The sequence below is a fragment of the Sciurus vulgaris genome (genome assembly GCF_902686455.1).
Source record: "Sciurus vulgaris genome assembly, chromosome: 12".
Lineage (NCBI taxonomy): Eukaryota > Metazoa > Chordata > Mammalia > Rodentia > Sciuridae > Sciurus > Sciurus vulgaris.
This window is the reverse complement of record NC_136473.1, coordinates 31,781,667-31,808,181: the sequence shown is the minus strand read 5'-3', so window position 1 is coordinate 31,808,181 and position 26,515 is coordinate 31,781,667. Positions and strand designations below refer to the sequence as shown.

At 36.1% G+C, this 26,515-nt stretch overlaps 1 long non-coding RNA gene and 1 pseudogene across 2 annotated transcripts in view; both read right to left on the bottom strand.

The window, feature by feature from the left end:
* Positions 1–21,824, bottom strand: part of LOC306642445 — a 65,701-nt gene extending 43,877 nt beyond the window's left edge. Inside the window, exons 1-3 of the long non-coding RNA XR_013758523.1 lie at positions 21,549–21,824; positions 21,221–21,287; positions 9,398–12,607 (exon numbers count right to left, since the gene is read on the bottom strand). This is a non-coding gene — a long non-coding RNA (uncharacterized lncRNA). The remainder of the gene's footprint in view (positions 1–9,397; positions 12,608–21,220; positions 21,288–21,548) is intronic.
* A 2,743-nt stretch (positions 21,825–24,567) lies between these two features.
* LOC306641915 overlaps positions 24,568–26,515 on the bottom strand; it is a 71,159-nt pseudogene continuing 69,211 nt past the window's right edge. The window contains exon 8 of the transcript XR_013766826.1: positions 24,568–26,402. The product of XR_013766826.1 is annotated as an uncharacterized misc_RNA (transcript). The remainder of the gene's footprint in view (positions 26,403–26,515) is intronic.

The window sequence follows — 26,515 nt, the reverse complement described above, 5'->3', positions numbered from 1 at the left end:
GCCGCCAGGTGAGTCTCTCCCGTTGGGGAGGCATCCCGGATGGGGCAGTAGCCCCGAACGCAGGGAACTTTGTGAAGTAGAGCTGCCTGACGAAGATACTCCTCCCCCCGCTGGAGCAGTGAACGCGGACAACTGGGAGCATCGGAGAGGAGGCCGCTCAGCACAGTGCTTGGACTCAGAGCAACCCACCGGGTCTCTGGGAGGCTGCCCAAAGGAGGAGGTGCGTGGTGAGCTCTTTGGACTCAAAGCGACCACTCCTGAACAACAGGGGCTGCCCAAAGGAGGAGGAGAAGCACGGGCATGGCACGTTGCTTGGACTTGGAGCAGCTGCACCAGGGCTCCGGGTGGCTGTTTGGAGGAGGAGCATGGTGAGTGGTTTGGACTCAGAGCGACCACTCCTGAACACAGGGGGGCTGCCTGGAGGAGGACGAGGAAGGCGGCGGGTCACTTGGACTTGGAGCGGCCACACCAGTGCTCCAGGCAGCTGTTTGGAGGAGGTACGTGGTGAGGTGTTTGGACTCAGATCGACCGCTCCTGAACACCAGGGGGCTGCCTGGAGGAGAAGGAGGAGCACGGCGGGGCACTTCAGCTCGGAGTGACTGCACCAGGGCTACGGTGGCAGTCGGGAGGAGGAGGTGCACAGTGAGTTGCTAGGACTCGTGGCGAATGCACCAGAACTCTGGGTGACCGCCTGGAGGAGGAGGAGGTGCGCGGTGGGTCACTTGGATTCAAAGTGACCTCACGGAACACCAGGTGGCTGCTCAGAGGAGGGGCCACATAGCCAGGCGATTAGGTGCAGAGGAGGGGTCCAGGACCTAGGCGGCTTCTTGGTGGAAGAGCCACACAGACAAGCTGAGGGGCAGAGCGAAGGCTCCAGGACGACAGGCAGCTTCTCTGAGGAGAGGCAGCCTAAGGAGACTCATCTGCGAAGGGCGAGGCTTCCAGGCCCAGGAGGTAGGTCCAGGTGCCTGGGAACATTGCAGAAGAATGCTGCCCAGCCCAGGTGGTAGTTCTGAATTAAACGGAACCTCTAGGAGGGGAACTGACCAGCGAGACCTCCCCACGGGGTGAGTCTTCCCTGCCAGGTGAGGTTCTCCCACAAGGACTATAAAACCAGAGACACAGGCCCAAACTGGCCTTGCCTCAGCCCACATCCTACTTCCCCTTTGGATGACCATTCGTCAGCAAGTGGAGGTACCTCTGCCCACTAGCAGGGAATATACCCCACCGGAAGGCCACCACCCGTAGAGAGGCAGCTTCCTTGTGGAGCACCGCATTATCAACTTCCTCCAAGACTTCAGGCTACTGAAGGCTAAGAGGGGATATACTAGAAATCTTCAGGGACATTATAAGTCAATAGAGGAAATCTGCAATATCTCAGCAGTCCATTGATACCTGAACAGTATGAGAAAACAAGGGAAGAAAATGTTCCAAACAAATCTAGATGCTACATCAGTAAAATCCAATGACAGCATGGCAGAAGAAATGACAGAAAGGGAGTTCAGAATGTACATAATTAAAATGATCAGGGAAGCAAATGATGAGATGAAAGAGCAAATGCAGGCACTGAATGATCACACCAATCAACAGTTAAAAGAGCAAATACAGGAAGCAAAAGATCATTTCAATAAAGAGTTAGAGATATTGAAAAAAAAAAAACAAACAGAAATCCTTGAAATGAAGGAAACAATAAACCAAATTAAGAACTCCATAGAAAGCATAACCAATAGGATAGAACACCTGGAAGACAGAACCTCAGATCTGAAGACAAAACATTTAACCTTGAAAATAAAGTGGGCCAAACAGAGAAGATGGTAAGAAATCATGAGCAGAATCTCCAAGAACTATGGGATATCATGAAAAGGCCAAATTTAAGAATTATTGGGATTGAGGAAGGCTTAGAGAAACAGACCAAAGAAATGAACAATCTATTCAATGAAATACTATCAGAAAATTTCCCAAATCTGAAGAATGAAATGGAAGATCAAGTATAAGAGGCTTATAGGACTTGAAATATACAAAATTACAAACAGACCAACACCAAGGCACATTATAATGAAAATACCTAACATACAAAATAAAGACAGAATTTTAAGGCTGTGAGAGAAAAGAACCAAATTACATTGAGGAGGAAACCAATACGGATATCACCAGATTTTTCAATACAAACCCTAAAAGCTAGAAGTGCCTGGAACAACATTTTTCAAGCCCTGAAAGAAAATGGATGCCAACCAAGAATCTTATACCCAGAAAACTTACCTTCAAATTTGACGATGAAATAAAATCCTTCCATGATAAACAAAAGCTAAAAGAATTTACAAAAAGAAAGCCAGCATTACAGAACATTCTCAGGAAAATATTTCATGAGGAAGAGATGAAAAACAAAGAAGAAAATCAGTAACAGGAGGAACTATCCTAAAGGAATTGTCAAATAAAGGAGGAAACAAGTCGTGTCAAAATAAATAAATAAATAAATAAAATGAGCCAAATGACCAGGAATTCAAATCATATCACAATAATAACCCTGAATATTAATGGCCTGAACTCATCAATCAAAAGACATAGACTGGCAGATTGGATTAAAAAGAAAGATCCAAAAATATGTTGCCTGCAAGAGACTCACCTCATAGAAAGTGATACCCATAGACTAAAGGTGAAAGGAAGGGAAAAAACATACCATGCACATGGACTCAGCAAAAAAAAAGGGGTATCCATCCTCATTTCAGATAATGTGGACTTCAAGCCAAAGTTAGTCAGAAGTGATAAAGAAGGACATTACATATTGGTTAAGGGAACCATAAATCAGCAAGACATAACAATCATAAACATCTATGCCCCTAACAGTGGCTCATCCATGTATGTCAAACAAATCCTTCTCAATTTCAGAAACCAAATAGACCATAACACAATAATACTAGGTGATTTTAACACACCTCTATCACCACGGACAGATCTTCCAAACAAAAATTGAACAAAGAAACCATACACCTCAATGACACAATTAATAATTTAGACTTAACGGACATTTATAGAATATACCATCCAACCAAGAGCGAATACACTTTCTTCTCAGCAGCACATGGATCCTTCTCTAAAATGGACCATATATTATGCCACAAAGGTAATGTGAGCAAATACAAGAAGATAGAGACACTACCTTGTATTCTATCAGATCATAATGGATTGAAATTAGAAATAAATGAAAGAGTAAAAAACAGAAACTTCTCCAACACCTGGAGATTAAACAATATGCTATTATATGATGAATGGATAACAGAAGATATTAGGAAGAAAATTTAAAAATTCTTAGAGGTAAACGAGAACAAAGAAACATCATATCAAAATCTCTGGGACACTATGAAAGCAGTACTTAGAGGAAAATTCATTTCATGGAGCGCATTCAATAAAAGAAGTAAAAATTAACAAATAAACGACCTAACACTATAGCTCAAAGCCCTAGAAAAAGAAGAACAGACCAACACCAAAAGTAATACAAGACAGGAAATAGTTAAACTCAGAGTTGAAATCAACAAAATTGAAACAAAAGAAACAATACAAAAAATTGACAAAATAAATAGTTGTTTCTTTGAAAAAATAAACAAAATTGATAAACCCTGAGCGACTCTAACAAAGAGAAGACAAGAGAAAACCCAAATCACTAAAATTCGGAATGAACAAGGAAATATCACAACAGACACGATTGAAATACAAAACATAATTAGAAGCTATTTTGAAAATCTATATTCCAACAAAATAGAAAATTTCGAAGACATCAACAGGTTTCTAGAGACATATGAATTACCTAAACTGAACGAAGAGGACATACACAATTTAAATAAATCAATTTCAAGCAATGAAATAGAAGAGGTCATCAAAAGCCTACCAACAAAGAAAAGTCCAGGACCAGATGGGTTCTTAGCCGAGTTCTACAAAACCTTTAAAGAAGAGCTCATTCCAATACTTCTCAAAGTATTCCATGAAATAGAAGAGGAGGGAACCCTCACAAACTCATTCTATGAAGCCAATAGCACCCTGATACCCAAACCAGACAGAGACACATCGAGGAAAGAAAATTTCAGACCAATATCCTTAATGAACATCGATGCAAAAATTCTCAACAAAATGTTAGCAAATCACATACAAAAATATATTAAAAAGACAGTGCACCATGATCAAGTGGGTTTCATCCCAGGGATGCAAGGTTGGTTCAACATCAGGAAATCAATAAATGTCATTCACCATATCAAGAATCACATGATTATTTCAATAGATGCAGAAAAAGCATTTGATAAAATACAGCACCCCTTCATGCTCAAAACACTAGAAAAAATAGGGATAGTGGGAACATTCCTTAACATTGTAAAGGTCATCTATGCTAAGCCCATGGCCAATATTCTAAATGGTGAAAAACTGAAATCATTCCCCCTAAAAACGGGTACAAGTCAGGGTTACCCCCTTTCACCACTTCTATTCAACATGGTCCTTGAAACGCTAGCTAGAGCAATTAGACAGACCAAAGAAATTAAAGGAACACGAATAGGAAAAGAAGAACTCAAACTATCCCTGTTCGCTGATGACATGATTATATACTTAGAGGAACCAGGAAATTCCACCAGAAAACTTTTAGAACTCATAAATGAATTCAGTAAAGTAGCAGGTTACAAGATCAATGCTCACAAATCCAATGCATTTTTATACATAAGTGATGAATCTTCAGAAAGACAAATTAGAAAAACTACCCCATTCACAACAGCATTGAAAAAAATAAAATACTTGGGAATCAATCTCACAAAAGAGGTGAAAGACCTCTACAATGAGAACTACAGAACACTAAAGAAAGAAATTAAAGAAAACCTTAGAAGATGGAAAGATCTCCCATGTTCTTGGATAGGCAGAATTAATATTGTCAAAATGGCCATACTACCAAAAGTGCTATACAGATTCAATGCAATTCCAATTAAAATCCCAATGATGTACCTCACAGAAATAGAGCAAGCAATCATGAAATTCATCTGGAAGAATAAGAAACCCAGAATAGCTAAAGCAATCCTTCACAGGAAAAATGAAGCTGGGGGTATCACAATATCCGAACTTCATCTTTACTACAAAGCAATAGTAACAAAGACGGCATGGTATTGGTACCAAATAGACAGGTAGATCAATGGTACAGAATAGAGGACATGGACACAAACCCAAATAAATACAATTTTCTAATATGAGACAAAGGGGCCAAAAATATGCAATGGAGAAAAGATGGCCTCTTCAACAAATGGTGCTGGGAAAATTGGAAATCCATATGCTATTGAATGAAACTAAACCCATATCTCTCACCCTGCACAAAACTCAACTCAAAATGGATTAAGGACCTTGGTCAGACCAGAGACCCTGCAGATTATAGAAGAAAAAGTAGGTCCAGATCTTCAACATGTCGGCCTAGGACCAGACTTCCTCAACAGGACTCCCATAGCACAAGAAATAAAAGCAAGAATCAATAACTGGGATAGATTCAAACTAAAAAGCTTTCTCTCAGCAAAGGAAACTATCAGTAATGTGAAGTAAGAGCCTACAGAGTGGGAGAATATCTTTGCCAATCATGCTTCAGATAGAGCACTAATCTCCAGAATCTATAAAGAACTCAAAAAACTCTACACCAAGAATACAAATAATTCAATCGACAAATGGGCTAAGGAAATGAACAGACACTTCACAGAAGAAGATGTACAAGCAATCAACAAACATATGAAAAAATGTTCAACATCTCTAGTAATAAGAGAAATGCAAATCAAAACCACCCTAAGATTCCATCTCACCCCAATTAGAATGGCAATTATCAAGAATACAAGCAACAACAGGTGTTGGCGAGGATGTGGGGAGAAAGGTACACTCATACATTGCTGGTGGGGCTGCAAATTAGTGCAGCCACTCTGGAAAGCAGTGTGGAGATTTCTTATAAAACTTGGAATGGAACCACCATTTGACCCAGCTATCCCACTCCTTGGCCTATACCCAAATGACTTAAAATCAGCATACTACAGAGATACAGCCACATCAATATGTTCATAGCTGCTCAATTCACAATAGCCAGATTGTGGAACCAACCTAGATGCCCTTCAGTTGATGAGTGGATAAAGAAACTGTGGTATATATATACAATGGAATATTACTCTGCCATAAAGAATGATAAAGTTATGGCATTTGCAGGCAAATGGATGAAATTGGAGAATATCATGCTAAGTGAGATAGGTCAGTCTCAAAAAACTAAAGGACGAATGATCTCGCTGATAAGTGGGTGATGACACATAAGGGGGGGTGGGAGTAGTTAGTGTTAGGGTTAGGGCTAGGGTTAGGGAGGGGGGCAAGAATGGAGGAAGGAAGGACTGTATAGAGGGAAAAGAGGGGTGGAAGGGGTGGGACGGGTGGGGGGGAAGGGAAAAAATAATACAATGAATCAAACAACATTACCATATGTAAATTTATGATTATACAAATGGTGTACCTTTAACCCATGTACAAACAGACAAACAACATGTATCCCATTTGTTTACAATAAAAAAAAAGAGAAAAAAGAAATGACCCATCAATTCTCACACAGAAGCCCAGGGATACTCGTGTTATGGTTTAAATATTAGGTGTTCTCCAAAAAGTAATGTGTAAGATGATGTAAGAAAGTTTAGAGGTGAAAGTTGGGTTACGAGAGCCTTAACCTAATCAGTGTTAATCCCCGAATAGGGATTAATAACTGGTTGGTTGTTATAGGCAGGTATGGTGTGGCTGCAGGAGATGGGTCATCTGAGAGTATGCCTTTGTGGTGTATGTTTTGCGAGCTGAGCTTAGTCCCTCTCTATCTGCTTTCTGGTGGCCCTGTCCTGAACCACTTTCCTCCAACACACGCTTCTGCCATGATGTTCTGCCACACTTGGGCCTAGAGCTATGGAGCCAGTCATCTATGGACTTAGATCTCTGAAACCAAGACCCTCAAATAACCATTTAACTCTCCAAAATTGTTCTTATGGGGTCTTTCTGTCACAGTGTTGAAAAATGTTTTCATAGATGATGCTCAGTGAAGGAAGTATCATATGACAGGTCTGTGGAAATAGGAGAGTGACCCTGGCAGTCTGAAAACCTGACACTTCCTCTACCCAGGGCCATTCAGTAGAATCAATAACACTTGGCAGATCCTCCTACAAAAATCTGGTTTAAATCAAAAGAACAGTTATTGATAGAAAATGACACTAAATAAAGGTTTATAAGGAAGAAAAATGCAAATAGGCCAACCAGCCATTATAAGATTTAGGTGATACCATAAAATGATTTTACAAATGAGTTGTGGATTTCAAATGTATTTAAGCATGTGCTTGCATTTTAAAATATGGACTGGCAGTTAAGAATAGTTCAGCTAATTAAAAGTTCCCTGGTCTCAGTAGGAGTGTTCAAGTTCCACAGAAAGTATAATTAGGTTTCCAACCACTCTCTGTATTTTCCTTCACTGTTGGTAACTCAAATAAAAAATAATTTTAAAATAACCCCCATCAGATAAGAATAAAAGAGGGTGCAAAATTCTGGGATTTGCTTTTATAGGTGCACTTTCTGGCCAGAACAAACCAAAAGGAGAGGTCAGAGTACCTGCTGCAACTCTAGTAGATATACTGTGTTGACCTCACGTCAGCAACATCAGGTATGAATCTCAGATCTACTCCCCATCTCTGCTCAGAGTCTTGGCCTACAATTTTCATTGTAAAGTAGATATTTGCTGGAACTGAATGTGTTTATGTTTTGAAATCAGATGTGTCTGGGTTTTAATAGTGGTTCTTATTAACTTTATGATCTAAGATTCAGCTTTTTTTAATCTACTACTACTTCATGAAATTTCCTTTTTTGTTTAAGATTGAATGACATACAAAGGGGAATGAAGGAAATGGGGGATGGGGAGAGGAAAGGCAGACTTTCCTATGTTCATATATGAATACACGACGAGTGTAACTCCACCTCAAGTACAACCACAAGAATGGTAGCCTAATTAGAAAAAGGTATATTCAATGTATGTATAATATGCAAAATATACTCTACTGTCATGTATATCTAAAAAGAACAAATAAAAAAAGATTGAATAACATAAATATGGTGCTTGGCACATAGTTGATATCCAGTAAATGTGAGCTTTCTTGTCCCCTTTCCACATAAACAAATGAAGTAGGAGAAGTACAATTCAGCATGGTACCTGGGGGCACCCCACTAATTAATGTTCATGTATAATAGTTCTTTTCACTGCAACTGTATCAACATGAGTAATGGAGGTAGGAAGAAAAGATAGTCAAGTTCAAACCAAACAGTAAAGATCTATCAACAGTAAAGATGACCAGAAACATTGGCAGGCACATTGGGGGTAATATCCCCTATTTTCTTAATGAAAACCTTAATGTATGAACTTCAGAAAGACCTTTCCATACATTCTGGGTTTGGAGTTTTAGGTGTATAGAGCACCTGCATAATTATACTAATCCATGAAAATAACAGTCACTTGCTCCATGATGGAAATATGATATTTAAATGCAAATGCAAACCGATAAATAAGAGAGGGAGAGAAAGAAAATAGTATGACTAGTTAATGTATTAAGACAGTTGTTCCCTATGTCTGGATGTAACTGGATAGCACTCACTGGTATCGATTACTTTGAATGTCAGACTTCATAGACCAACATTTGTAGACTTTTCACTTTGTGCCTTGCATTCCCAAGGATCAAGGACCACCAAGAGAGAGATTTCTGGTCATATTAACTGTACAAGAGATAGTAGTATCTATTATCTTAAAACTAGTTTAAATTAATTGCTCTTGTTAGAGGTGAACTTAAAGTCTCTGATCCATGATTTAGTGTATATTATTGTCAGTGTTAAATGATGCTGTAAAAACTCAGAATGTTTTAATATAATGCTTTGTTAGAACTAGAACAATAATAATGAAGTCACTTTTATTTCTTTCCTATTAACCTGATAGACCACAGAATTAAAAAAAAAAAAAGTAAGTTTTTATAGGCTCATAAGTTTCTTGGAGATATTTGCAAGGATATTTTTTCAAATTTATTCTTTTTTGTTATATACAACACCAGGATTCACCCTGACATTATCACAAAGGTGTGGAACTCAACCCACTCCAATTCAATCCCTAGCACTCCCTCACCATTCCCCTCCCTTCTCTTCACTGAGCTCTCTTTAAACCACTTACAGTTTACTCACTGGGCTACATCCATGCAGGCACATATGAAAGTTCATTCTGATTCATTCCACCATTTTCCCCTTTCTGCAAAAGGTATTTTAAATGCTTCTATATTCTTTCTGTTGAAGTAAGATTGTTGTTTGAAACAATTTGAAGAACACACAGAAAATAATTTAAAAATTTTACCTATAATAGATATGTTGAATTTTGCAGGAAATGACTCCAAATGCCTTTAAATGTTCCCAGAATGCACTAGGTAAATGTTACATTAATTCCAAGAAAATCAACTGCATTTGTCCAAAACATTGCAGTGGTCACATGGGGCTCTGTCTATCTCATGATAGCCAATCATCTATGAAAAAGCAGAAATCAGGTCTGAAATAACTGTTCAAAAGGGAGCAGGTACACAGGGTAGAGGCTTGCATACCAAGGTTCTACTTCAAAGATTTTGTGTGAATTTGGATGATCCCAAGTTTCTCTCTGTTGATTTTCCAATTGTAAAGTGACTAAATATTTGTCTGGCTACTGCATGATATTGATGTGATTACAAAAAAAAAAAAAAAAAAGTCTATTTGAAATGGTTTAGCAAAGCATAAAATGCTTAGCAAGTTCAAAACATTGTCAAGAATAACACAAACATTCTATCCTTTCTCAGTGCTGATGCACCAATGTTCTTAGGACCATGACCTCATCAACTGTCTAACCGTCTGTAATATACAGAGACCATTTATAATGGAGTTTCATTAAATTAACTAACAGAATATAGATTGTTTTATTTAGAAGATTTGTGGCAGTTTTGAAAGGCAAATAACAGAATCTCTCTATAATGATGGAAGCATGGATCGATTTAATTCTTTCAGTGACAATTAAGTTACTCAATCCAGTTGTTAATGCTCCAGTGAAACACTGAGTTGAGTTGCTTGAATCTTGAATTTCACTGCTATTTTTACGACAGGTATTGCTTCTAGAGGAAGACATTTTGAAATTAAGATTTTATCCTGGATAAATCCACATTAATACTTTTTGTTACTTTTCTACTTGCACATTTTTAACACTGGATTTAGTTAGATAATGAATGATCCACTTAAAAATTCTTTCTTCTTACTTTTTCCTTTTTACTTAGGGGAGTGCAAACAGAATGGTTGGTTATGATGACCTTGATATATCACTTCAGCAAATTCCCATTAGTAAAAAGTAAAGTGATTATTGAAAATTTATTGACTTTTTCATGTCACTCAATGACTGGAGAGAATGGCTATTTTCTGTCATTATGTTTCTTAGATTCAACTAATGTGACGAGAAATATGTGAAATAAAAAATAAAATATAATTAAATGAAGTAGCAAACATGTTATTAAGGATAGCACAAACATCCTATCCTGTAAGAATATTCTTATAATTTATGTCAAAGAAAAGCCAATGGGAGATGAAGCTTCATGGAATAGGTGTTTGAAGAGTAGTAAAAAATTACATGTACTTTTAAAAGAGTACAATTCAGCTACACGTACCTATAAAAAGTTAAAAAGAATCTGGTCAATTTGAAATCAAAGCAAGATTCTGGTCTACTTGCATGTAACCTTATAAAACATACTATTAACATTTTTTTCAGATGAAGGGGGAAAAAAGACAGAGGACCCAGGGCCCATAGTCAGGATATACCTGAATAAGGATTCAAGTTCAAGTGTGTCTGTGAAGTCCATGAGTATCTTCAATGCCAGGATGCTTCTCAAGGAAAGCTAGAAACTTAAGAAGCATAGGGTGAATGATGGAGATAAACAAGTAGAAACACAGAAATATGTAATGTTCCATCATCACTGGGGTCCTAGTGAGACTCATTTCCAATCCTGGTACTCATATGCCTCAATTTGGTCAGCACTACTTCCAGAGCTTGGCAAAGATGGCCCTTTAAGTGAGTGGCAGTCAGGATCACAAATGAGTCAGGTGACATTAAGAAGTTACTGATTTTTGTTGATAATTTTGTGCAAGTTGTGGAAGACGGATACTGCAAAGAATTTAGAAGATAGTAGGACTCATCATGGGAAGGCAAGTTTAAAAAACAAGGAAATACAGATACAGGAGATTTTTGCATTAATGACCCTAATTTTCTCACACATACACCTGCATCTATACCCTTATATAATACTTCCCTACATAAGCTTTGGACTTTTTCAGATATGAGACAACAGTGAACAGAGCACAAACAAAAATTCATGAAAACATGAAATTTTGGAGTCCTGAAAACATTGTGGTAACAAGCTAGTGCTAGAAGACTGTAAAATAAATGAGAAATAACTACCTGAAAGCCTACCATACAGATATGCCAAAAATCTGAATCATCCATCCATTCATAGCTGGTTATAGTATATCAGAGAGCAAAGTAGGCAACAGCCAAACAGACCCACGCCAGCAAAGAATACCCATGGATCCACAGAATAGCATGTTAAATGAAATGTTTTTTTACTTTTTAAATTAAAATGACTATTCAAGCTTTTGGGGTAGTTTATCATACAGCAGAATCTGATATGACAGAATAATATTTCAGGCAATTAGTAAACTAAGCAAAAATTTTTGCACCCAAGAGAAAAAGTTATCTGTTCTTTGTTGCCCACATAGTACTAAGGGACCCAGTAGGATCAAAATGTATAAGGGACTGTGTGGTGTATCCAGGTAGAAAAGGTGTGGACAGTCTCACAGAATCTCATACCTCAGAATGGTAAGGAAGCAGCAGAATTACTTTCATGCAACTGAGAATAAAATAAAAAGCCAGCATAGGATTTTAGGAAACAAACTATGAGATAGGATCACTTGCTATGTCCTCACAGGGAACATGGTGCGCTCACTTGCTCTCTCTCTCGCTCTCTCTCGCTCTCTCTCTTTCTCTCCCTCCCTCTCTCTCCATACACACCCCTTTTAGATTCTTAGTGATGTGGTTGAAAGGTACTAATAAAAATATCAACTTTTGGTATGATGCCAACATAAGGTTTATAATTATCAATAACACACACACACACACACACACACACAACCACATAAATAGAAATTTGTATTGGTACTAAAAATTAGGGAAGTGTGCAGAAGCAAGGCAGTCAAAGACTAAGCAATTTACCCAAGATGGGGTCGATGGCAACACCCTCCTGAAAGAACACCACAGTAGTGAGAATGCTCTTGGGGTTATTAACAAAACCCTAAAACCAGGGTGGGAAGGGTAGAATTCAGGAGGGAAGGCAGCACATCACTTGGCATCCAGCTCATTGCAGTAGATCAACACCACCCGAAATCAGCTGGAGTTGGGCTACACCAACAGTAAAACTGCCAAGTATGCTTTCCCCTCTCATGGTGGAGAGAAAGCACCACAGGATATATCAGGAATGGCCACATCTTGCAGGAATCTGGGCAACTGAAAAATACAACACAGGATAGAAATATGTCCCAGTGAAATGGGTCCATCACACTGAATAACAATATATCATGATGGAAGACTGAGGTTAGGATTGCTCACACCACCAGCAAACTTCCCACTATACATAGTCAACAAGCTAATGTATCAATGAAAATTTATATTAATCAGTAATCCAACTCAAGCTGCAAAAGGGGCAAACTATGGCACTGTATTATAGGAGGAGAATCCTCTCTTCCTCCCAATATCTAAACATCAGTCCTATATAGAGTTTCTCATGTTTGAGAGGTGGTAAATGGGAAAAAATAATCACAAAACAAATCTACAAACATTTCTGAAACTTAAAATTATGTGAAGTAAATTTATCACTATATCTGCCATGTGCACTTAAAATTGTTAAGTGACAAGATGTAATAAAAGAGACAAAAGAAAAACTTTACAACAATACACTATGATTAGATTATAATTTGTTAAATGGTAGGTAGAGACAAAGTACTTGAAAAAACAGAAAGGTGAAGGAAGGGTAAATATGCAATAGATAAATTCTCTTAGCATCAGTAAAGAGTGGAGTTTCTAATGAAGAAAATTAGTGAATGCTATAATGCAAAAAATATTAATTCATACTACAGAAATTTGGGGAAAAGTTAAGAAAATAATGAAAAAATTATAATTGAGGTGTATAATAAAACACGTAAGTAAATGTTTCCAAAAAGTAAAGCAAGACTAATAAGCAGGCAAATAATGCTACAAAACTACAAAGAACTACTGTTTTTCAGCATTAAACTTAAAGAACTGTCAATATTTTTAGTTTACTTTTTCTTCCGTATTTACTTCTTGTAAATTTTTTTGGTATCTTTTAAGTTATCTTTGGGGTATTATAAAAGAAGAACACTATCAGCATAATTTTAGAAAAAAATAAGATTAATTTCAAGAAAAATGTATTAATATATTTCTCTCTGAATTTCTGTGATGCATTATGATGCTTGGAAAAAGTCTCAGAGCTAGTTATCAGCTTCTGAAAGAAGCATCTTAGACTTAGAAGCACCTTAAAATTTGCTAGGCAGACAGAAATAGCACACATTATTTATTCTTTGCATTTTCAAATTGACCTAAGATAACAGGGTTAAGTCATCAAAGGCATCTTAAAAGTTGCTATTCAAAATATTTATATGCAGCCAGGTGCACTAATTCCAGTGACCTGGGGGACTGAGGCAGGAGGATCCCAAGTTCAAGGCTAGTCTCAGCAATTCTGCAAGACCCTCAGCAACTTAACATGACCCTGTCTCAGAATACAAAAGGAAAAGGGCTGCAGATGGGCTCAGTGGTAGAGTGTATTATGGTTTGGTGTTCCCCACGAACTCATGGGTGAGACAATGCAAGGTTTAGAGAAAAAAATGATTGGGCTATGAGTGCTTTAATTCAATCAGTGAATTAATCCCCTCCACAGCAATGGAAATAATACTTCTGAGTTTGGAATTTAGCAGACAGGGTTTAAATTCCAGTTCACTCATCTGCTGAAAGACCTTATGATTGTGATAGATGGTTAATTATCTAATCTTTTCAGTCCTTAGTTGCATCATCTGACAGTAAATTTAATGAAATGTCAGGGAACTACTCACCTTTAGTTAGCTATGGTTTTCACAAGCTGGTTGGGTCAGAAAACCAAGTGATCAGTAACAAAAGAGGAGGCATCACATTATTTTTTCCCAATATGAATAAATGTCAAAAAATTTAGAATAACCAATGACTTAGTTTTCTTCTAATGAAGTCTCTCACTAGCAAAATCACTCCAAGTAATGGAGGTTCAAGACATTAATAGTATGAAAAGTCAAAAGATTTCTAAAAAAAGTTTATTTGAATTAAGTTCATATACTTTCTATGAGGACAGGGTGAAGGGAAATACTTGCAACTCAATTTTGAAAAAAAATATTACACGTGAAAATACTGACTCCAAAGGTTAGGAAAAGAAATGTGAACATCTCAAACTAAGACATTATAGTAACATACTTACTATTCTGACTTGAAGTAAATTATGGAAGGATACATTTTAATAAGAGGCACTTACATATTACCTATAAAAATTCCAAATAGCTACTTTCTATCACTTTACTGCCCCTAAAATTAGAAATAATTGTATGTATATAGTGCTACATGCTTTTAATCACAGTTACTAGAGAGGCTGAGTCAGGAGGATCACAAGTTGGAGGCCAGTATCAGTAATTTCACAAGATTCTGTCTCTTAAAAAAAGGAGGGGGGGGGGGCAGGAGGCTGTTTATGTAACTCAGTGGTAGACCACTTGTCTAGCAGGTGTGAGGCCCAGGGTTCAATCCCAAGTGGTGGAAAACAAACAAAAACCCACAGTGGTTTAGCTCTTTTTTTCTCCCAAGTTGGTCAAAATCACTTTCATCTTTTATTTGAGTTCCTACCTAACTGGTTTCCCAAATTCTATGCTTATCAGAGCAGTATTTCTAATACATAAATCACATCACTCCAATTCCCTGAACAGGATCCTCCAGTGACTAGAGAGTGCATCGAGTAAAATGTAAACTCTTTACAAAAAAAAGAAAAAAAGAAAAAAAAAAAATATATATATATATATAAAAATTTGTAGAGCCTTCATGGTCAGAAAACATCCTCTTGTGGCGGGCAGAACCAGGCGGAACCAGGGCCCAGGGTTATGCCAAGTGCATCCAAAGATGGCGACTGGCAGAGAGCAAACGGCGATCTGATTATGCATGGAGAGAGGCAGAACGCATTTACAATTGGCTGTATGATAATCAGTTCAGCTGCCTAGCACGTGGACAGATATACTTTGTATGTATGCTCGAGCAAGTGACTGCTTGACCTTTAACAGGATTGGATGGACATATCTGGTTACAATTGCTTATGCATGAGACTGCTTATATATTGAGGGTGTTATTTGAATAAAGGGGGAAGCTGCTTCATGAACTTCTAAAGAGTACGTGTCTTTTGTCCCGCTGGTCGGGCTGTAAGCGCGGGAAGCGGCTTTCCATAAGCGGAGCCGCTTGGAGCTGCCGGGCAAAGAAGCCGCTGTCTTTCCTAAGAGCTGCGCGAGCCGCTTGAAGCAGCCCGTTGGCAAGCAGCAGCAGCTCTCCACACTCTTATCTCATGCATACTGTGTTCCAAGAATGCTAAGGCACATGGATATTTTTCTCTGCCTGAAATGCTATCTCCTCTTCCTTTTCCTTCCCATATCCCCTCCCCACCACACACACACTTTACCTATTTAGAGACTTCCACCCTGTCTGAGATTTCATAATCTGGACCCGAAATATCTCTATGGCTTCATGCCTTTATATTTCCCTGTACTCCTGCACTTCAGTATATGTAGAACAGTATATGTCAGTATATGTAGAACTGCATGAAATGACAAGGCATTAAGTTCATTTCATTGCACTTATTGATTCATCTATTCAAATTTTTTATCAAAAATTTTTCTACCTGGTATTCATAGATCATAATTCATTTTTTTTTTTTTTTTTTTTTTTTTTGGTGGGGGACAGGAGATCAAACCAAAGGGCACTTTACCACTGAGCCACTTCCCCAGTCTTTTAAATATCTTATTTAGAGACAAGGTCTCTCTAAGTTGTGTGAGGCCTTCCTAAGTTGCTGAGGTTGGTTTTGAACTCACAATCCACCTGCCTCATTCTCCTAAGACACTGGGATTACAGGTATGTGCCACTGTGACTTAATTCTAATGGCATATATAACTCAAGTCTTCCCTAACCAATTAGGTGGAATCAGATTCACCTTCCACTCTGCTTTTTGTTCCTATTTTGTAAATGTTGTAACTATACTACAGTGCAATTATGTTTGCATGTTTGGTTTCTCAACTATGTAAGTGGTGAATGCTTTAAATACAAGCCTATTTATCATTTGTCTTTTCCCTCTAGGCATCAAGGAAAATATCTTGGCAATAAATTCAATAAATATCGGTTCTGAGTTCAATTGCCTTTAAGGAGAACATATCTGGGATAAACTTTGTTGACTTAAGCAGAACCAGGCTCACTACTTTATAGGCATGCTTGATATATACTTGATAATTTCAACAAAGAATACTGCATGCAGTGAAAATACAGCTCCATTTTATTAAACAAGAATATAAGAATAATGGAATTTAAATATATATATATATACATTTTTTCAACCAAAGGTGGAGTCATATAGAAATGCCATATAAAAAAGAAAGAATAAAACTCAACAACCAATGTATGATTCTGTTAGTACCCCTTCTACTCTATTATAGCCATATCTGAAGAGCATGGTAACTTCAAAGATTCTGGCTCCTACCTATATTCTATAGGAACCTTTTTTACATTATATATTTCTTATTCTAAGGATGCTCCTGATTTTTGTAGGAAACATTCTAGACCTGAAAAAAGGACCACAGAACTCACCATAAATAGGTGAGGCACACTTAATCAAAACATGGGTGTATGAAAGCTTGCTGAAATGCTTGTGTGAAGAAAAGTCGAAGCCTGACCGAGCTTGAAGGTCTGACCTTAATCATGTCATAAAATGATTGTGGGCTTATCACTCCTCATGCCAAATTTTTACTTCATTTTTGACATAATTCCCTCTGTTCTGAAGGACCATCTAAGCTTGTCTAAAATCAAAGCTACTGAATATTGGTTGCTTTATGTCTTCACTCCTTCCTGTAAGGTCTTTAGCACACCTACAAATAGCCAAGTTAAAATGAGAGTCATCTTGTACCCATCCTTCCCCATCCTATATATCAGTGTGATTAACAAATCCAGACTCAATGTATTTCCAAACACCCACAAATTCCTTCCTGTTCTTCATTCTACCATAAGGACCTAACTTACACTCTCAACATCTCTGACTGGCTAGGTATCCTCTCCAAACCATTATTCACAGGCTCCTTAGGAAGACCCTTCAAAAATACATGTCTCAGTATGTAGCATAATTGAGAAAATAAATATTTCTATGGCTAAATATTAGAATCGAGTCTAAAGACCCTTTATAAGGATAACTGGACATCCTCCCATTCCATTTCACTGAGAGCCCTGTGTTCTAGTTATGTCAGACTTTATCATCCATTTGTCGTCACTTTGTTAATTCACTTACTGAGTCAAGAACACATCAGGCGGGCTGGGGAGATAGCTCAGTCGGTAGAGTGCTTGCCTTGCAAGCACAAGGCCCTGGGTTCAATCCCAAGCACTGCAAAAAAAAAAAAAAAGAAAGAACACATTAGGCAGGTGCTAAGAGCTAAGAACACTCAACTTTGAACCTTCCCTGAAGAGTTCCATGCCATTAAACCCAAAAGGAAGTGATGTTAGTGTTGAAGAATGAACTCCACATGTGATTCCCCAGGTCTAAATCCAGTCCCCACTCCAAACTCCACATCTGATTCCCCAGTCCAAATCTATAATATGTATCCTTTGCAGGGTATTTATTATCTTTTCACTTGGAGTTGCCTGATTACTAAAGAGGTGATTAATGAAAATACCTATGTCACATGGATTAAATGAGTTAATGCATGTAAAACAGTGACACAGGGTAGGCATAGCAAGCAAATTTGAAAGACACATCAGAATTACTGGCCAGAGGGGTACTTTTCAAACTATATACATGTGGAATTCTGATCATAGTGCTGATTCTGTTGCAATTACCCAACATGCATGTATGAATATTTTGTATCTCTCAGTTATATGCACAATATAAATTGTGAACTGAAATAGCCACAAAATAGGTTTCTTTGTTCATGCGTTTCCCCTCCTGGAAGGGAAGGTGAAGAGCTGAGTTTGCCAGGAGTCTGGGGTAGGGAGAGTGCACCCAGGAGGCAATGGAACCAGCCTAACTACTGGAAACCCTGCTCTGTGCCTGGGCTCCCCAACACATGAAAGGAAGATGAAAATAGCTACAATTCTCTGCTACAAACCATGAGCAGCTATATGCCTGAGGCACCAAGAGTAGGTGGACAATTTTCCAGATCTGAGCTCAGCCTAGTCATTTGCTAGCTTGGAGACTGGATCTGCAATACAGTGTGCCCATAGGGTAGAAACCCATATCAGGGCAGGTGCTGCTGATGAAGGCTTTGGTTCTCACCTGAGTATCAAAGGCAGTTGAAAAAAAATCAAAAGATGGTGAAGAATTTAAGACATCACGGAAAGAGAAAGAGTGAAGGGCAACACAGTTCCATAATTCTACCAATAACACAGAAGCAGTCATATGCAATACACAATTAGTTGTAGCTGTGTTCCAATTGAAATTTATCTATTAAAAAAGAGGCTGAATTTAGCAAATAGGCCATAACTTACTGATACCTTTAAAATCAACACAACATCACCACAAAAGGAACTTATGAAGTGAGCACACAATTTATAAAAATGAGTAAATAAATTAATTAAGGAATTATGCAGCAGAGCAGTGGCCTGTACTCATTCATCAGTACCTGTTTCTGTTGGCTGAGTGTTCATCAACTCACCTGGGAGACAGTGAGTGCTTTATCAAATTTGAGTGCTTTATTATAGTCTAGATACCAGCCTCTAAAAGTTGAGCACAGTATTTCCAGGAAGATAATAAATGGAAGAGGAATTCATTTCAGGTAAAACAAAAACTAAAGGGGACATATTCATGAGATAAAGGAAAAATAATATTAATGATAAAAATGAGAAATTGGGAGGCAAAATAAATATAATAAAATATATTAGAAATTTTGGAATCAAAAATGATAATGATTTCAAAAACTACATGGATAGTAACATAACACCAAATTGGACAAAAATCAAAGAAAATTTAAAAGTGGGAAAATAGAAGACAATGTCAAAGAATGCATGAAGATTATAGTAGAAAGGAGAATTTTCAAAATCTGAAAGAGAAGAGATGAGAAATTAGACCAAGCAGCTCCAATTTATATCTAAAAAGGAGTTGCAGGAAAAGAGAAATGTGATGACAGTTTAGTAGATAATGGCTGAGAAATTTTTAAACATTAAGGAAACCAATCTTAAAATTTAAAAGAACAAAGTAAGTTCAAAAGAAGATAAAAAATTTTAAAATGTCTTTATATTATATATGTCCATAGAAAGCCAAAGATGAATAAGAATAATGAAAAAACCTATATTAGTTATCAGAAGTAAGACAAATTATCTACACAAGAATGACAATTAGGTAAGGTATCTTCAAAACTCTGTTGAAAAGCATGTCAATATAGAAGTCTACGTCCAGCAAAACTATCATTCAAGACAAAGGAAGAAATTTAATTTTTAGTTAACTGTAAACAAATATTTTAACATCCACTGGATGTTTCTGTTTCAAAAAGTATACTATTTGAGAAGGGGAAACATTATATGTAACAATGGAAATATAATAATTGATTAAATATACTCATAAGGGTGATCACCTATTGATTATAATATAGTAGCAGTTTCTAAAGGAAATGACAGTACTAAAAGTCTGGAAAAACATGAAAAGGAAAATGGAAGGAGCTCAATTATTAGCTGAATGTTCTAAAGCTTTTATTTGCAAGGATAAATACATGATATAATAGCATGTTATCAAATTGTGTAATTAAGAAAATGTTAATATGTATAATGAACCAACAATTTAAATACAATACACGTATATAGTAATACACGGCTTCCAAAATTTTATTGGTGGAGTCAAGGGAGAAATAGTGAAAAAATGTATCAAGACAACTCATAAAGAAAATAGAATGCAAATATAAATAAATTCTCCTGCTATAAAGTAAAGAACATAAAATTGAACAAAAGTTACAAAAATTACATGTATCATGGTCTCAACTGTATAATTTATATACATGCAATACACATACCAGACAGAAATATACCAAAATATAAATATTTTTTATATTGGACTGTAGGAGTGAAGATAAACACATTTTATTCTTTATATTTTTCTGTATTGTCTAAGTTTCTATTTTAAACTGATGCAAATCTTAAAATCATAATAAAAATTTTTTTTTAAGGGAGTATAACATATAGTAAGGCATGTGCTTAGCATGTGCAAGACCCTGGATTTAATCCCTAGGACTCAAAAAAAAAGTTATTTTCTAAAATACTTGTTTTTTTCCTCTCTCAAAAATAAGGGAAAAAGTAAATATCAGCAATTTGCCATTTTGAAATAAGTAGAAAAACCAAACACAGTAGATGTTCTATAAAATGCCAAAAGGAGATTCGGTTGTCTTATTAAAGTATCTAAGCCATAGCACATTATTTATAAGCCATTCCTGAGAAATAAAAAGCAAGTCTCCAAACAGAAACAGAAGTGATAGTTCCAGTAGATGGGTGACCTCACTGATCACACCTTATGATAAATAGTTGATATTTATTAGATATTTATTGTATAAAAATTTTAGAATAAATGCCTTACAAATTATCCTCTTTTTAAATTTAATTTAAGCGTGAGTGTGTGTGTGTGTGTTCTGGGATTGAACCCAGGGACTATGTATCACCCAGGCCTTTTTATTTTATTTTTTTATAACTTATGCTTAGAGAGTGTGGTACGGATTATTTAGCCTTTTTTTTGCAGTGTTGGGGATTGAACCCAGGGCCTTGTGCACGTGAGGCAGGCACTCTACCAAGTGAACTATATCCCCAGCCCCCACTTACCTTTTAACAATGACATAATCTGGGTCCAACGGTGACATGATAAGTATCATGGAGCACAAGCTCTTGGCTATAAAATAAAAACAAGATGCAAACCTGATCCTGATTGTTATTCAAATAATGAATATCCTGTTAAATAACTAAATTTTCAATACAGATTTTTTTAAACAAAAACAAAATTGACAAAACTTTTCTTTTGCGACATATCCCCAAAATTGAGTTCTACGAGGCTACAAAACATTAATTTACTTCCCTGAAAAAACATTGAGAACATTACCTTTTCTCATTAAGAAAAGCAGAAATAAAACATGTAAGTTCAAGATTATGTTACCTTTTTAAGTCTTTCTTCAGTTTTCTGAGATCTTTTGAAAATCTTCAAACTTTATCTGTGTGGCCTGAAAAAGGTCCTGCAGTTCTGGCATTGGAAAGACACACTGTTCTTTTCCAGCATCCTAAATGACAAACATTACTTTTAAACAAATAGGCATCAATATAAAAAAAAAAAAAATATTATGCAATAGCAGCAAAGGAAAAAACAAAATCAGAACAACAACAAAACATTACCAAATAACCCAAAGAAAGAACAACAAAACTATATATCTAAAAACGATCTTACCTCGTCAAAATTTCAAAGATAATATGAAACAATATATGACAGAAGGCTTCTGCTATTGTTCTAGGTAGAAAGATCAAATAAGTAACAATATATTTCACAAATTATTAAATACATAGCATGAAATAAAATAAACTGCAGTGAACCTACAAATATACAAGATTGAAATTTCACATTCTTAATTGCCTCACTTATTTTATCTAAAGAGTTATGCCTCAAGTGAAAGCAGAGTAATTTAAGGGCAGTCATAACTATAAATACTTCCCTAGTTTTACCCTCCTCGATCATAAATTGAGTTCAACTTTTATGTTATTTATTTAATGTTTTATGATGAATTTTTGTTCATTATTTTTATAACTACTACCACAATGAAATAATTAAATATCGCTAGCTTCTCTACATAGCTGGACTAGCAGGTACTACTGCAACTCTAAGTGTGACTTAGAATCATTAGCATGTAGAAAAGTATCATTTCAAGTAAATGGGAGCTTTTAAAATGTGAATATTATAATTTGTTATATCAGGGACTGAGATTGAGGAATTAATAATCATGCAGCTAAATAAGATAATGTGTGTAGTACTATATTTTTAAAGAATGTAAAGTTGTTTCATATCTAACAGTATTCAAAAATAGCTTTTCACTTCTTTTCTAGAGGTATTGAATTTAATTAACTTTTTCCTTTTCTACAAGTTAGCAGTAGATAATTTGACTTCAAGAAACCAAATATGTGTGTAAGTGTATGTATTTATGTACATGTGTGTATATACATATATTTTTTAAGCAAAAGTCTATGACATAAACTAATTTCTCTTAAATATTCAATCTGTTAAATTGAAATAACTTTGTCCTAAATCGGTCTCCATACTTGAGTGACACAGTTGGCCCAAAGTGGCCTTACACATAGTAATCTGAAACCTAATTTGATGCATAAATTTTCACCTAGCCTGAGTATACCCTATATAACCAAGAAACTGAGTATCAATGCTGAACTTCTACTCAGAGGCTGAAAGCTGCCCAAACAAGGCCACATAATGCAAATGACAATTCTTGTCAATCAGGCTGTTTTTGTATGTCACCTATTTTCTGTAATTATAAATACAACCTGCACATTTGGAGGTGTGGCGCCTCCTGAACCATCTTTGATCTGGAATGCTGCCTTGTTCTAGAACTTTTAATTGCTCAAGTAATCTCTGTAAATTTTAACTGGTTGGTACTCAGATCAAGCCATGATTTTTCCTCTGATTATAAAAAGAACAACTGTCCTTCATAGTTGAGTTTGACATGAGATAATAATATATCTATTAAAGGTTTCCCTCATTAGACAAGATTTGCTTGTAAAATGATTTAAGCAACCTTTCTTTTAACTTGTAAATCAATTGAACAGCAGTACATGAATCAATTACTGAAATATTTGTTAAAAACCTGCTGGTAGTCATACTGAACAAAATTCTGAGTGATCTAAGTAATGGTTCTGGTCCATGAGGTTTACACATAAAACTGAGGAGTAGATCAGATTACATTCATTTTAAAGAGAAAGAACCAATTCAGGAAGACCTTGCATAGCTTTTCTGTGAGGGCATGTGAAATTATTTAAAAGCACTTGCTTCCTGATTCAGTATTTTATTTTTATTCTAGATTACTCCATAATTAAATTAATAAAATTTAACTTAACAGAGAGTTGAATCAAAGATGTAAACCAATACAAAAACCTCACAAATAATCACTGTTCATCTATAATTAGGATTACCACAATATATTTTGGATCCATTTTGATAAATTGAATATTATGTTGATGTATTTATATTTCAATGTTATTTGAGAAAATAGTTTCAATAATATGAAGTTACTAAGAAATATCTGAAAACTAACATACTTAGAAAACTGATTGTTTTTTACAAATGTGATTTATTAAGTCTATACATTCCTAGAAAATGTTTCTCATATACATATATAATAGCATATGAAATATATATTTGTGGTTATTGAAATAACCACAAAAATCACAAAAAATTATGCCAAGAAAGAACTATGTGCTGTTTAATTTTAGAAAAGCACACTGTCTGGCATTTCATAGACACTCAATGAAAGATGGTGGATAAACACATACATACATGTATGTGAATGAAAGAATAAACAAAAACCTGACTGGCGAAAGAGACCAAAAAAGTCTCTCTATCTTATGAGAAAGATAACTGTATTATCTAGGAAGGACAATCCATATATTTTCACTTCTAGAAGCCAATTGTTTACTTAAACTCAGTATTTTAGAAATGTGTTCATAATTTCCTTCATCAGAATGTTCCGTGTAGTGATTCTTTTATCAAAGAAACATAACTCTTTATTGTCTAAGTTTACCAAATCAGACTTTAGTCTGTGACTCTGCCCAACATCTCTAACCTTATATTTCTACTGGCACGTTTACAATCACTTAGATAATAATTTTAAACAAACATCTGTAGAAGCAGATTAAAAAAATAACTAGATCTGCAGAGTGGCTTAGACCTTCTCATGCACACCAGTATGAGGAAGGAAATGATATGCAGAAAAGCAAGGTCATCTTTCATATTTTATTGATAAATTACTTCCCTCATCTTTGTTTTGTTTTCAAAATACATTAGCTGTTGGCCTCTATAGACTTAACATGGAGAAGATAACAGGTAGATATCTAATTCATAGAAAATGATTCATCCTCACATTCGCAAAAGAGAAATAGTAGCAGACTTGGTAATGATAGACTGAAAAGAATAATTACTTTTATTTAGAAATACTATAGTTATTCATTAGACATAAAATTCAAAATTACTCACTTCAGGAGACATCATTATTCACAAATATGCTGTGGTTTACTTTTATCTACCTCAGAACATAAAGAAACATTTGATCTTGGAACATAAAGAAATATTTAACAACTGATTTATAGTCAAATCTATTACCAAACAAAACATCAAACAAAATATTCTCAATTTGCCTGTATCCATTAATAAAAAATACTTCCACTGCTTTTGACATCTTTCAGCGTTGGGAGAATATCTAACCCAAAGCCATCTGCCTGTCCCCGAGTTTTATTTCCACCTTTCATGTAGTTGCCAAAGGCAAGAACCAAACCTAGAACTTGCATAACCCCTGGGCCATTTTTTAATGTCTGTAAGACAGGATAAAGAACAAATCTTTTCTTATACAAAGTTTTACTTGAATCATCCAAAATCGATGCCAACTATTCATATTATAGCAATAGTTTTGGGTCACAACCAAACTTTGTCCTTCTTCAGTATTATGTATACTTTAAGAGCAGTGTTCTCCAAAGTTAACTTTAAAAAGATGTACCAACAAGCATTCAGGTAAGCTTTTTTGAGTTGAAAGATGCCAACCTAGGCCTTTTCTGTGATGTAATTGCAAGGGAAATAAATATGGCTATAACATGGAGAACTACTACAAAACATCATCATCATCATTATCCTAATTGTGCCTGTGTCTAAAACAATATAATTTTTTGGCATAAATTATAGAAAACCGAAACAAAGTTATAAAGATTCATTTCCAAATGAGTACACACTCACTTCTTCCAGAACATACTTAACTTCAATTTTCCTCTCATTTCCTCTGAAGATGTCTTTGATAACATCTCTCCACTTTTCAAAAGGATTTACCACAACTAGAACAAATGGTACTACTGATTTTTGACAATTTATAAAAAAATGTTAATATTGGTCATTTTTGCCAAACATTTACTCTTCATTTTCAAAGGAATTTTTATCTTCTTTTGAACCAAATGGCTTCTCTTAAATCATTTGGTTGGAATAATTATTAATAATTTGTTGAGGGGCCATTCCAAAGAAATGAAGGGAAGTAAATAATATGCCTTCGAGTCCCATTCATTTGGAAGTCTGCTATCCAAGGGGACCATAAGAAGTAAAGATTTGGTTTTGGCAAAAGCAGTGGTAAAAGAGCTCTCCAGAGGCCAGCACACACTGGCCACACTCTCTCAATGTGGTCCTGCAGCCCTGTTTGCCAATGTGAGCATGTGCTTTGATCTTGAAGCTCAATCATAAGTGTTCCCGCCTGTGGGACTGCTAACCCGCAAATTTAATGAGTACTTAGAGTAAATAAAAATTTTGTAATATGAACATGACTGAACAGAATTAAATATCAGAACTCAAGCTTCGTTCACTTTGGACCAGAACCCTCCACACATAATTTCTGTAGTAATTCCAGTGTGCAATGAATTGAGCAAATACTTTCTGAAAATGTTAACTGGAACAGGATGCAAAAGACTCGCTCTGAAAAGTGGGGGATTAATGACAGTTCATAAAGGCACCTAAGGAAATAAAGCCAAGTTAAGAGAAAAAATATAATTTGTATAAAAAGATGTTAATCCTCATCTCATTCATAACAATTACACACTCAAGACACTGTTTTTCCAAATGGCAAGAGCCCATTGTAGCCTCGATGCCCTCCATGTGGCCTGAAGGCATTGCTTACTGTTCAGGTTTGTCCAGAGACTTGGCATTTTCCTTGTCTTTGGAGGATCGGCCGAGCTTTTCAATTTTTTCCAGTTAATCTGACTGCACTCTCTGGAGAAACAAAAGCCAAATCTGTTTCTCAAAATCTGGTCAACTGTATCCCTTAGATAATGATGATCTTCATAAAGCAAAACTCTCCATATTTTCATATTTCTTAGCATCTG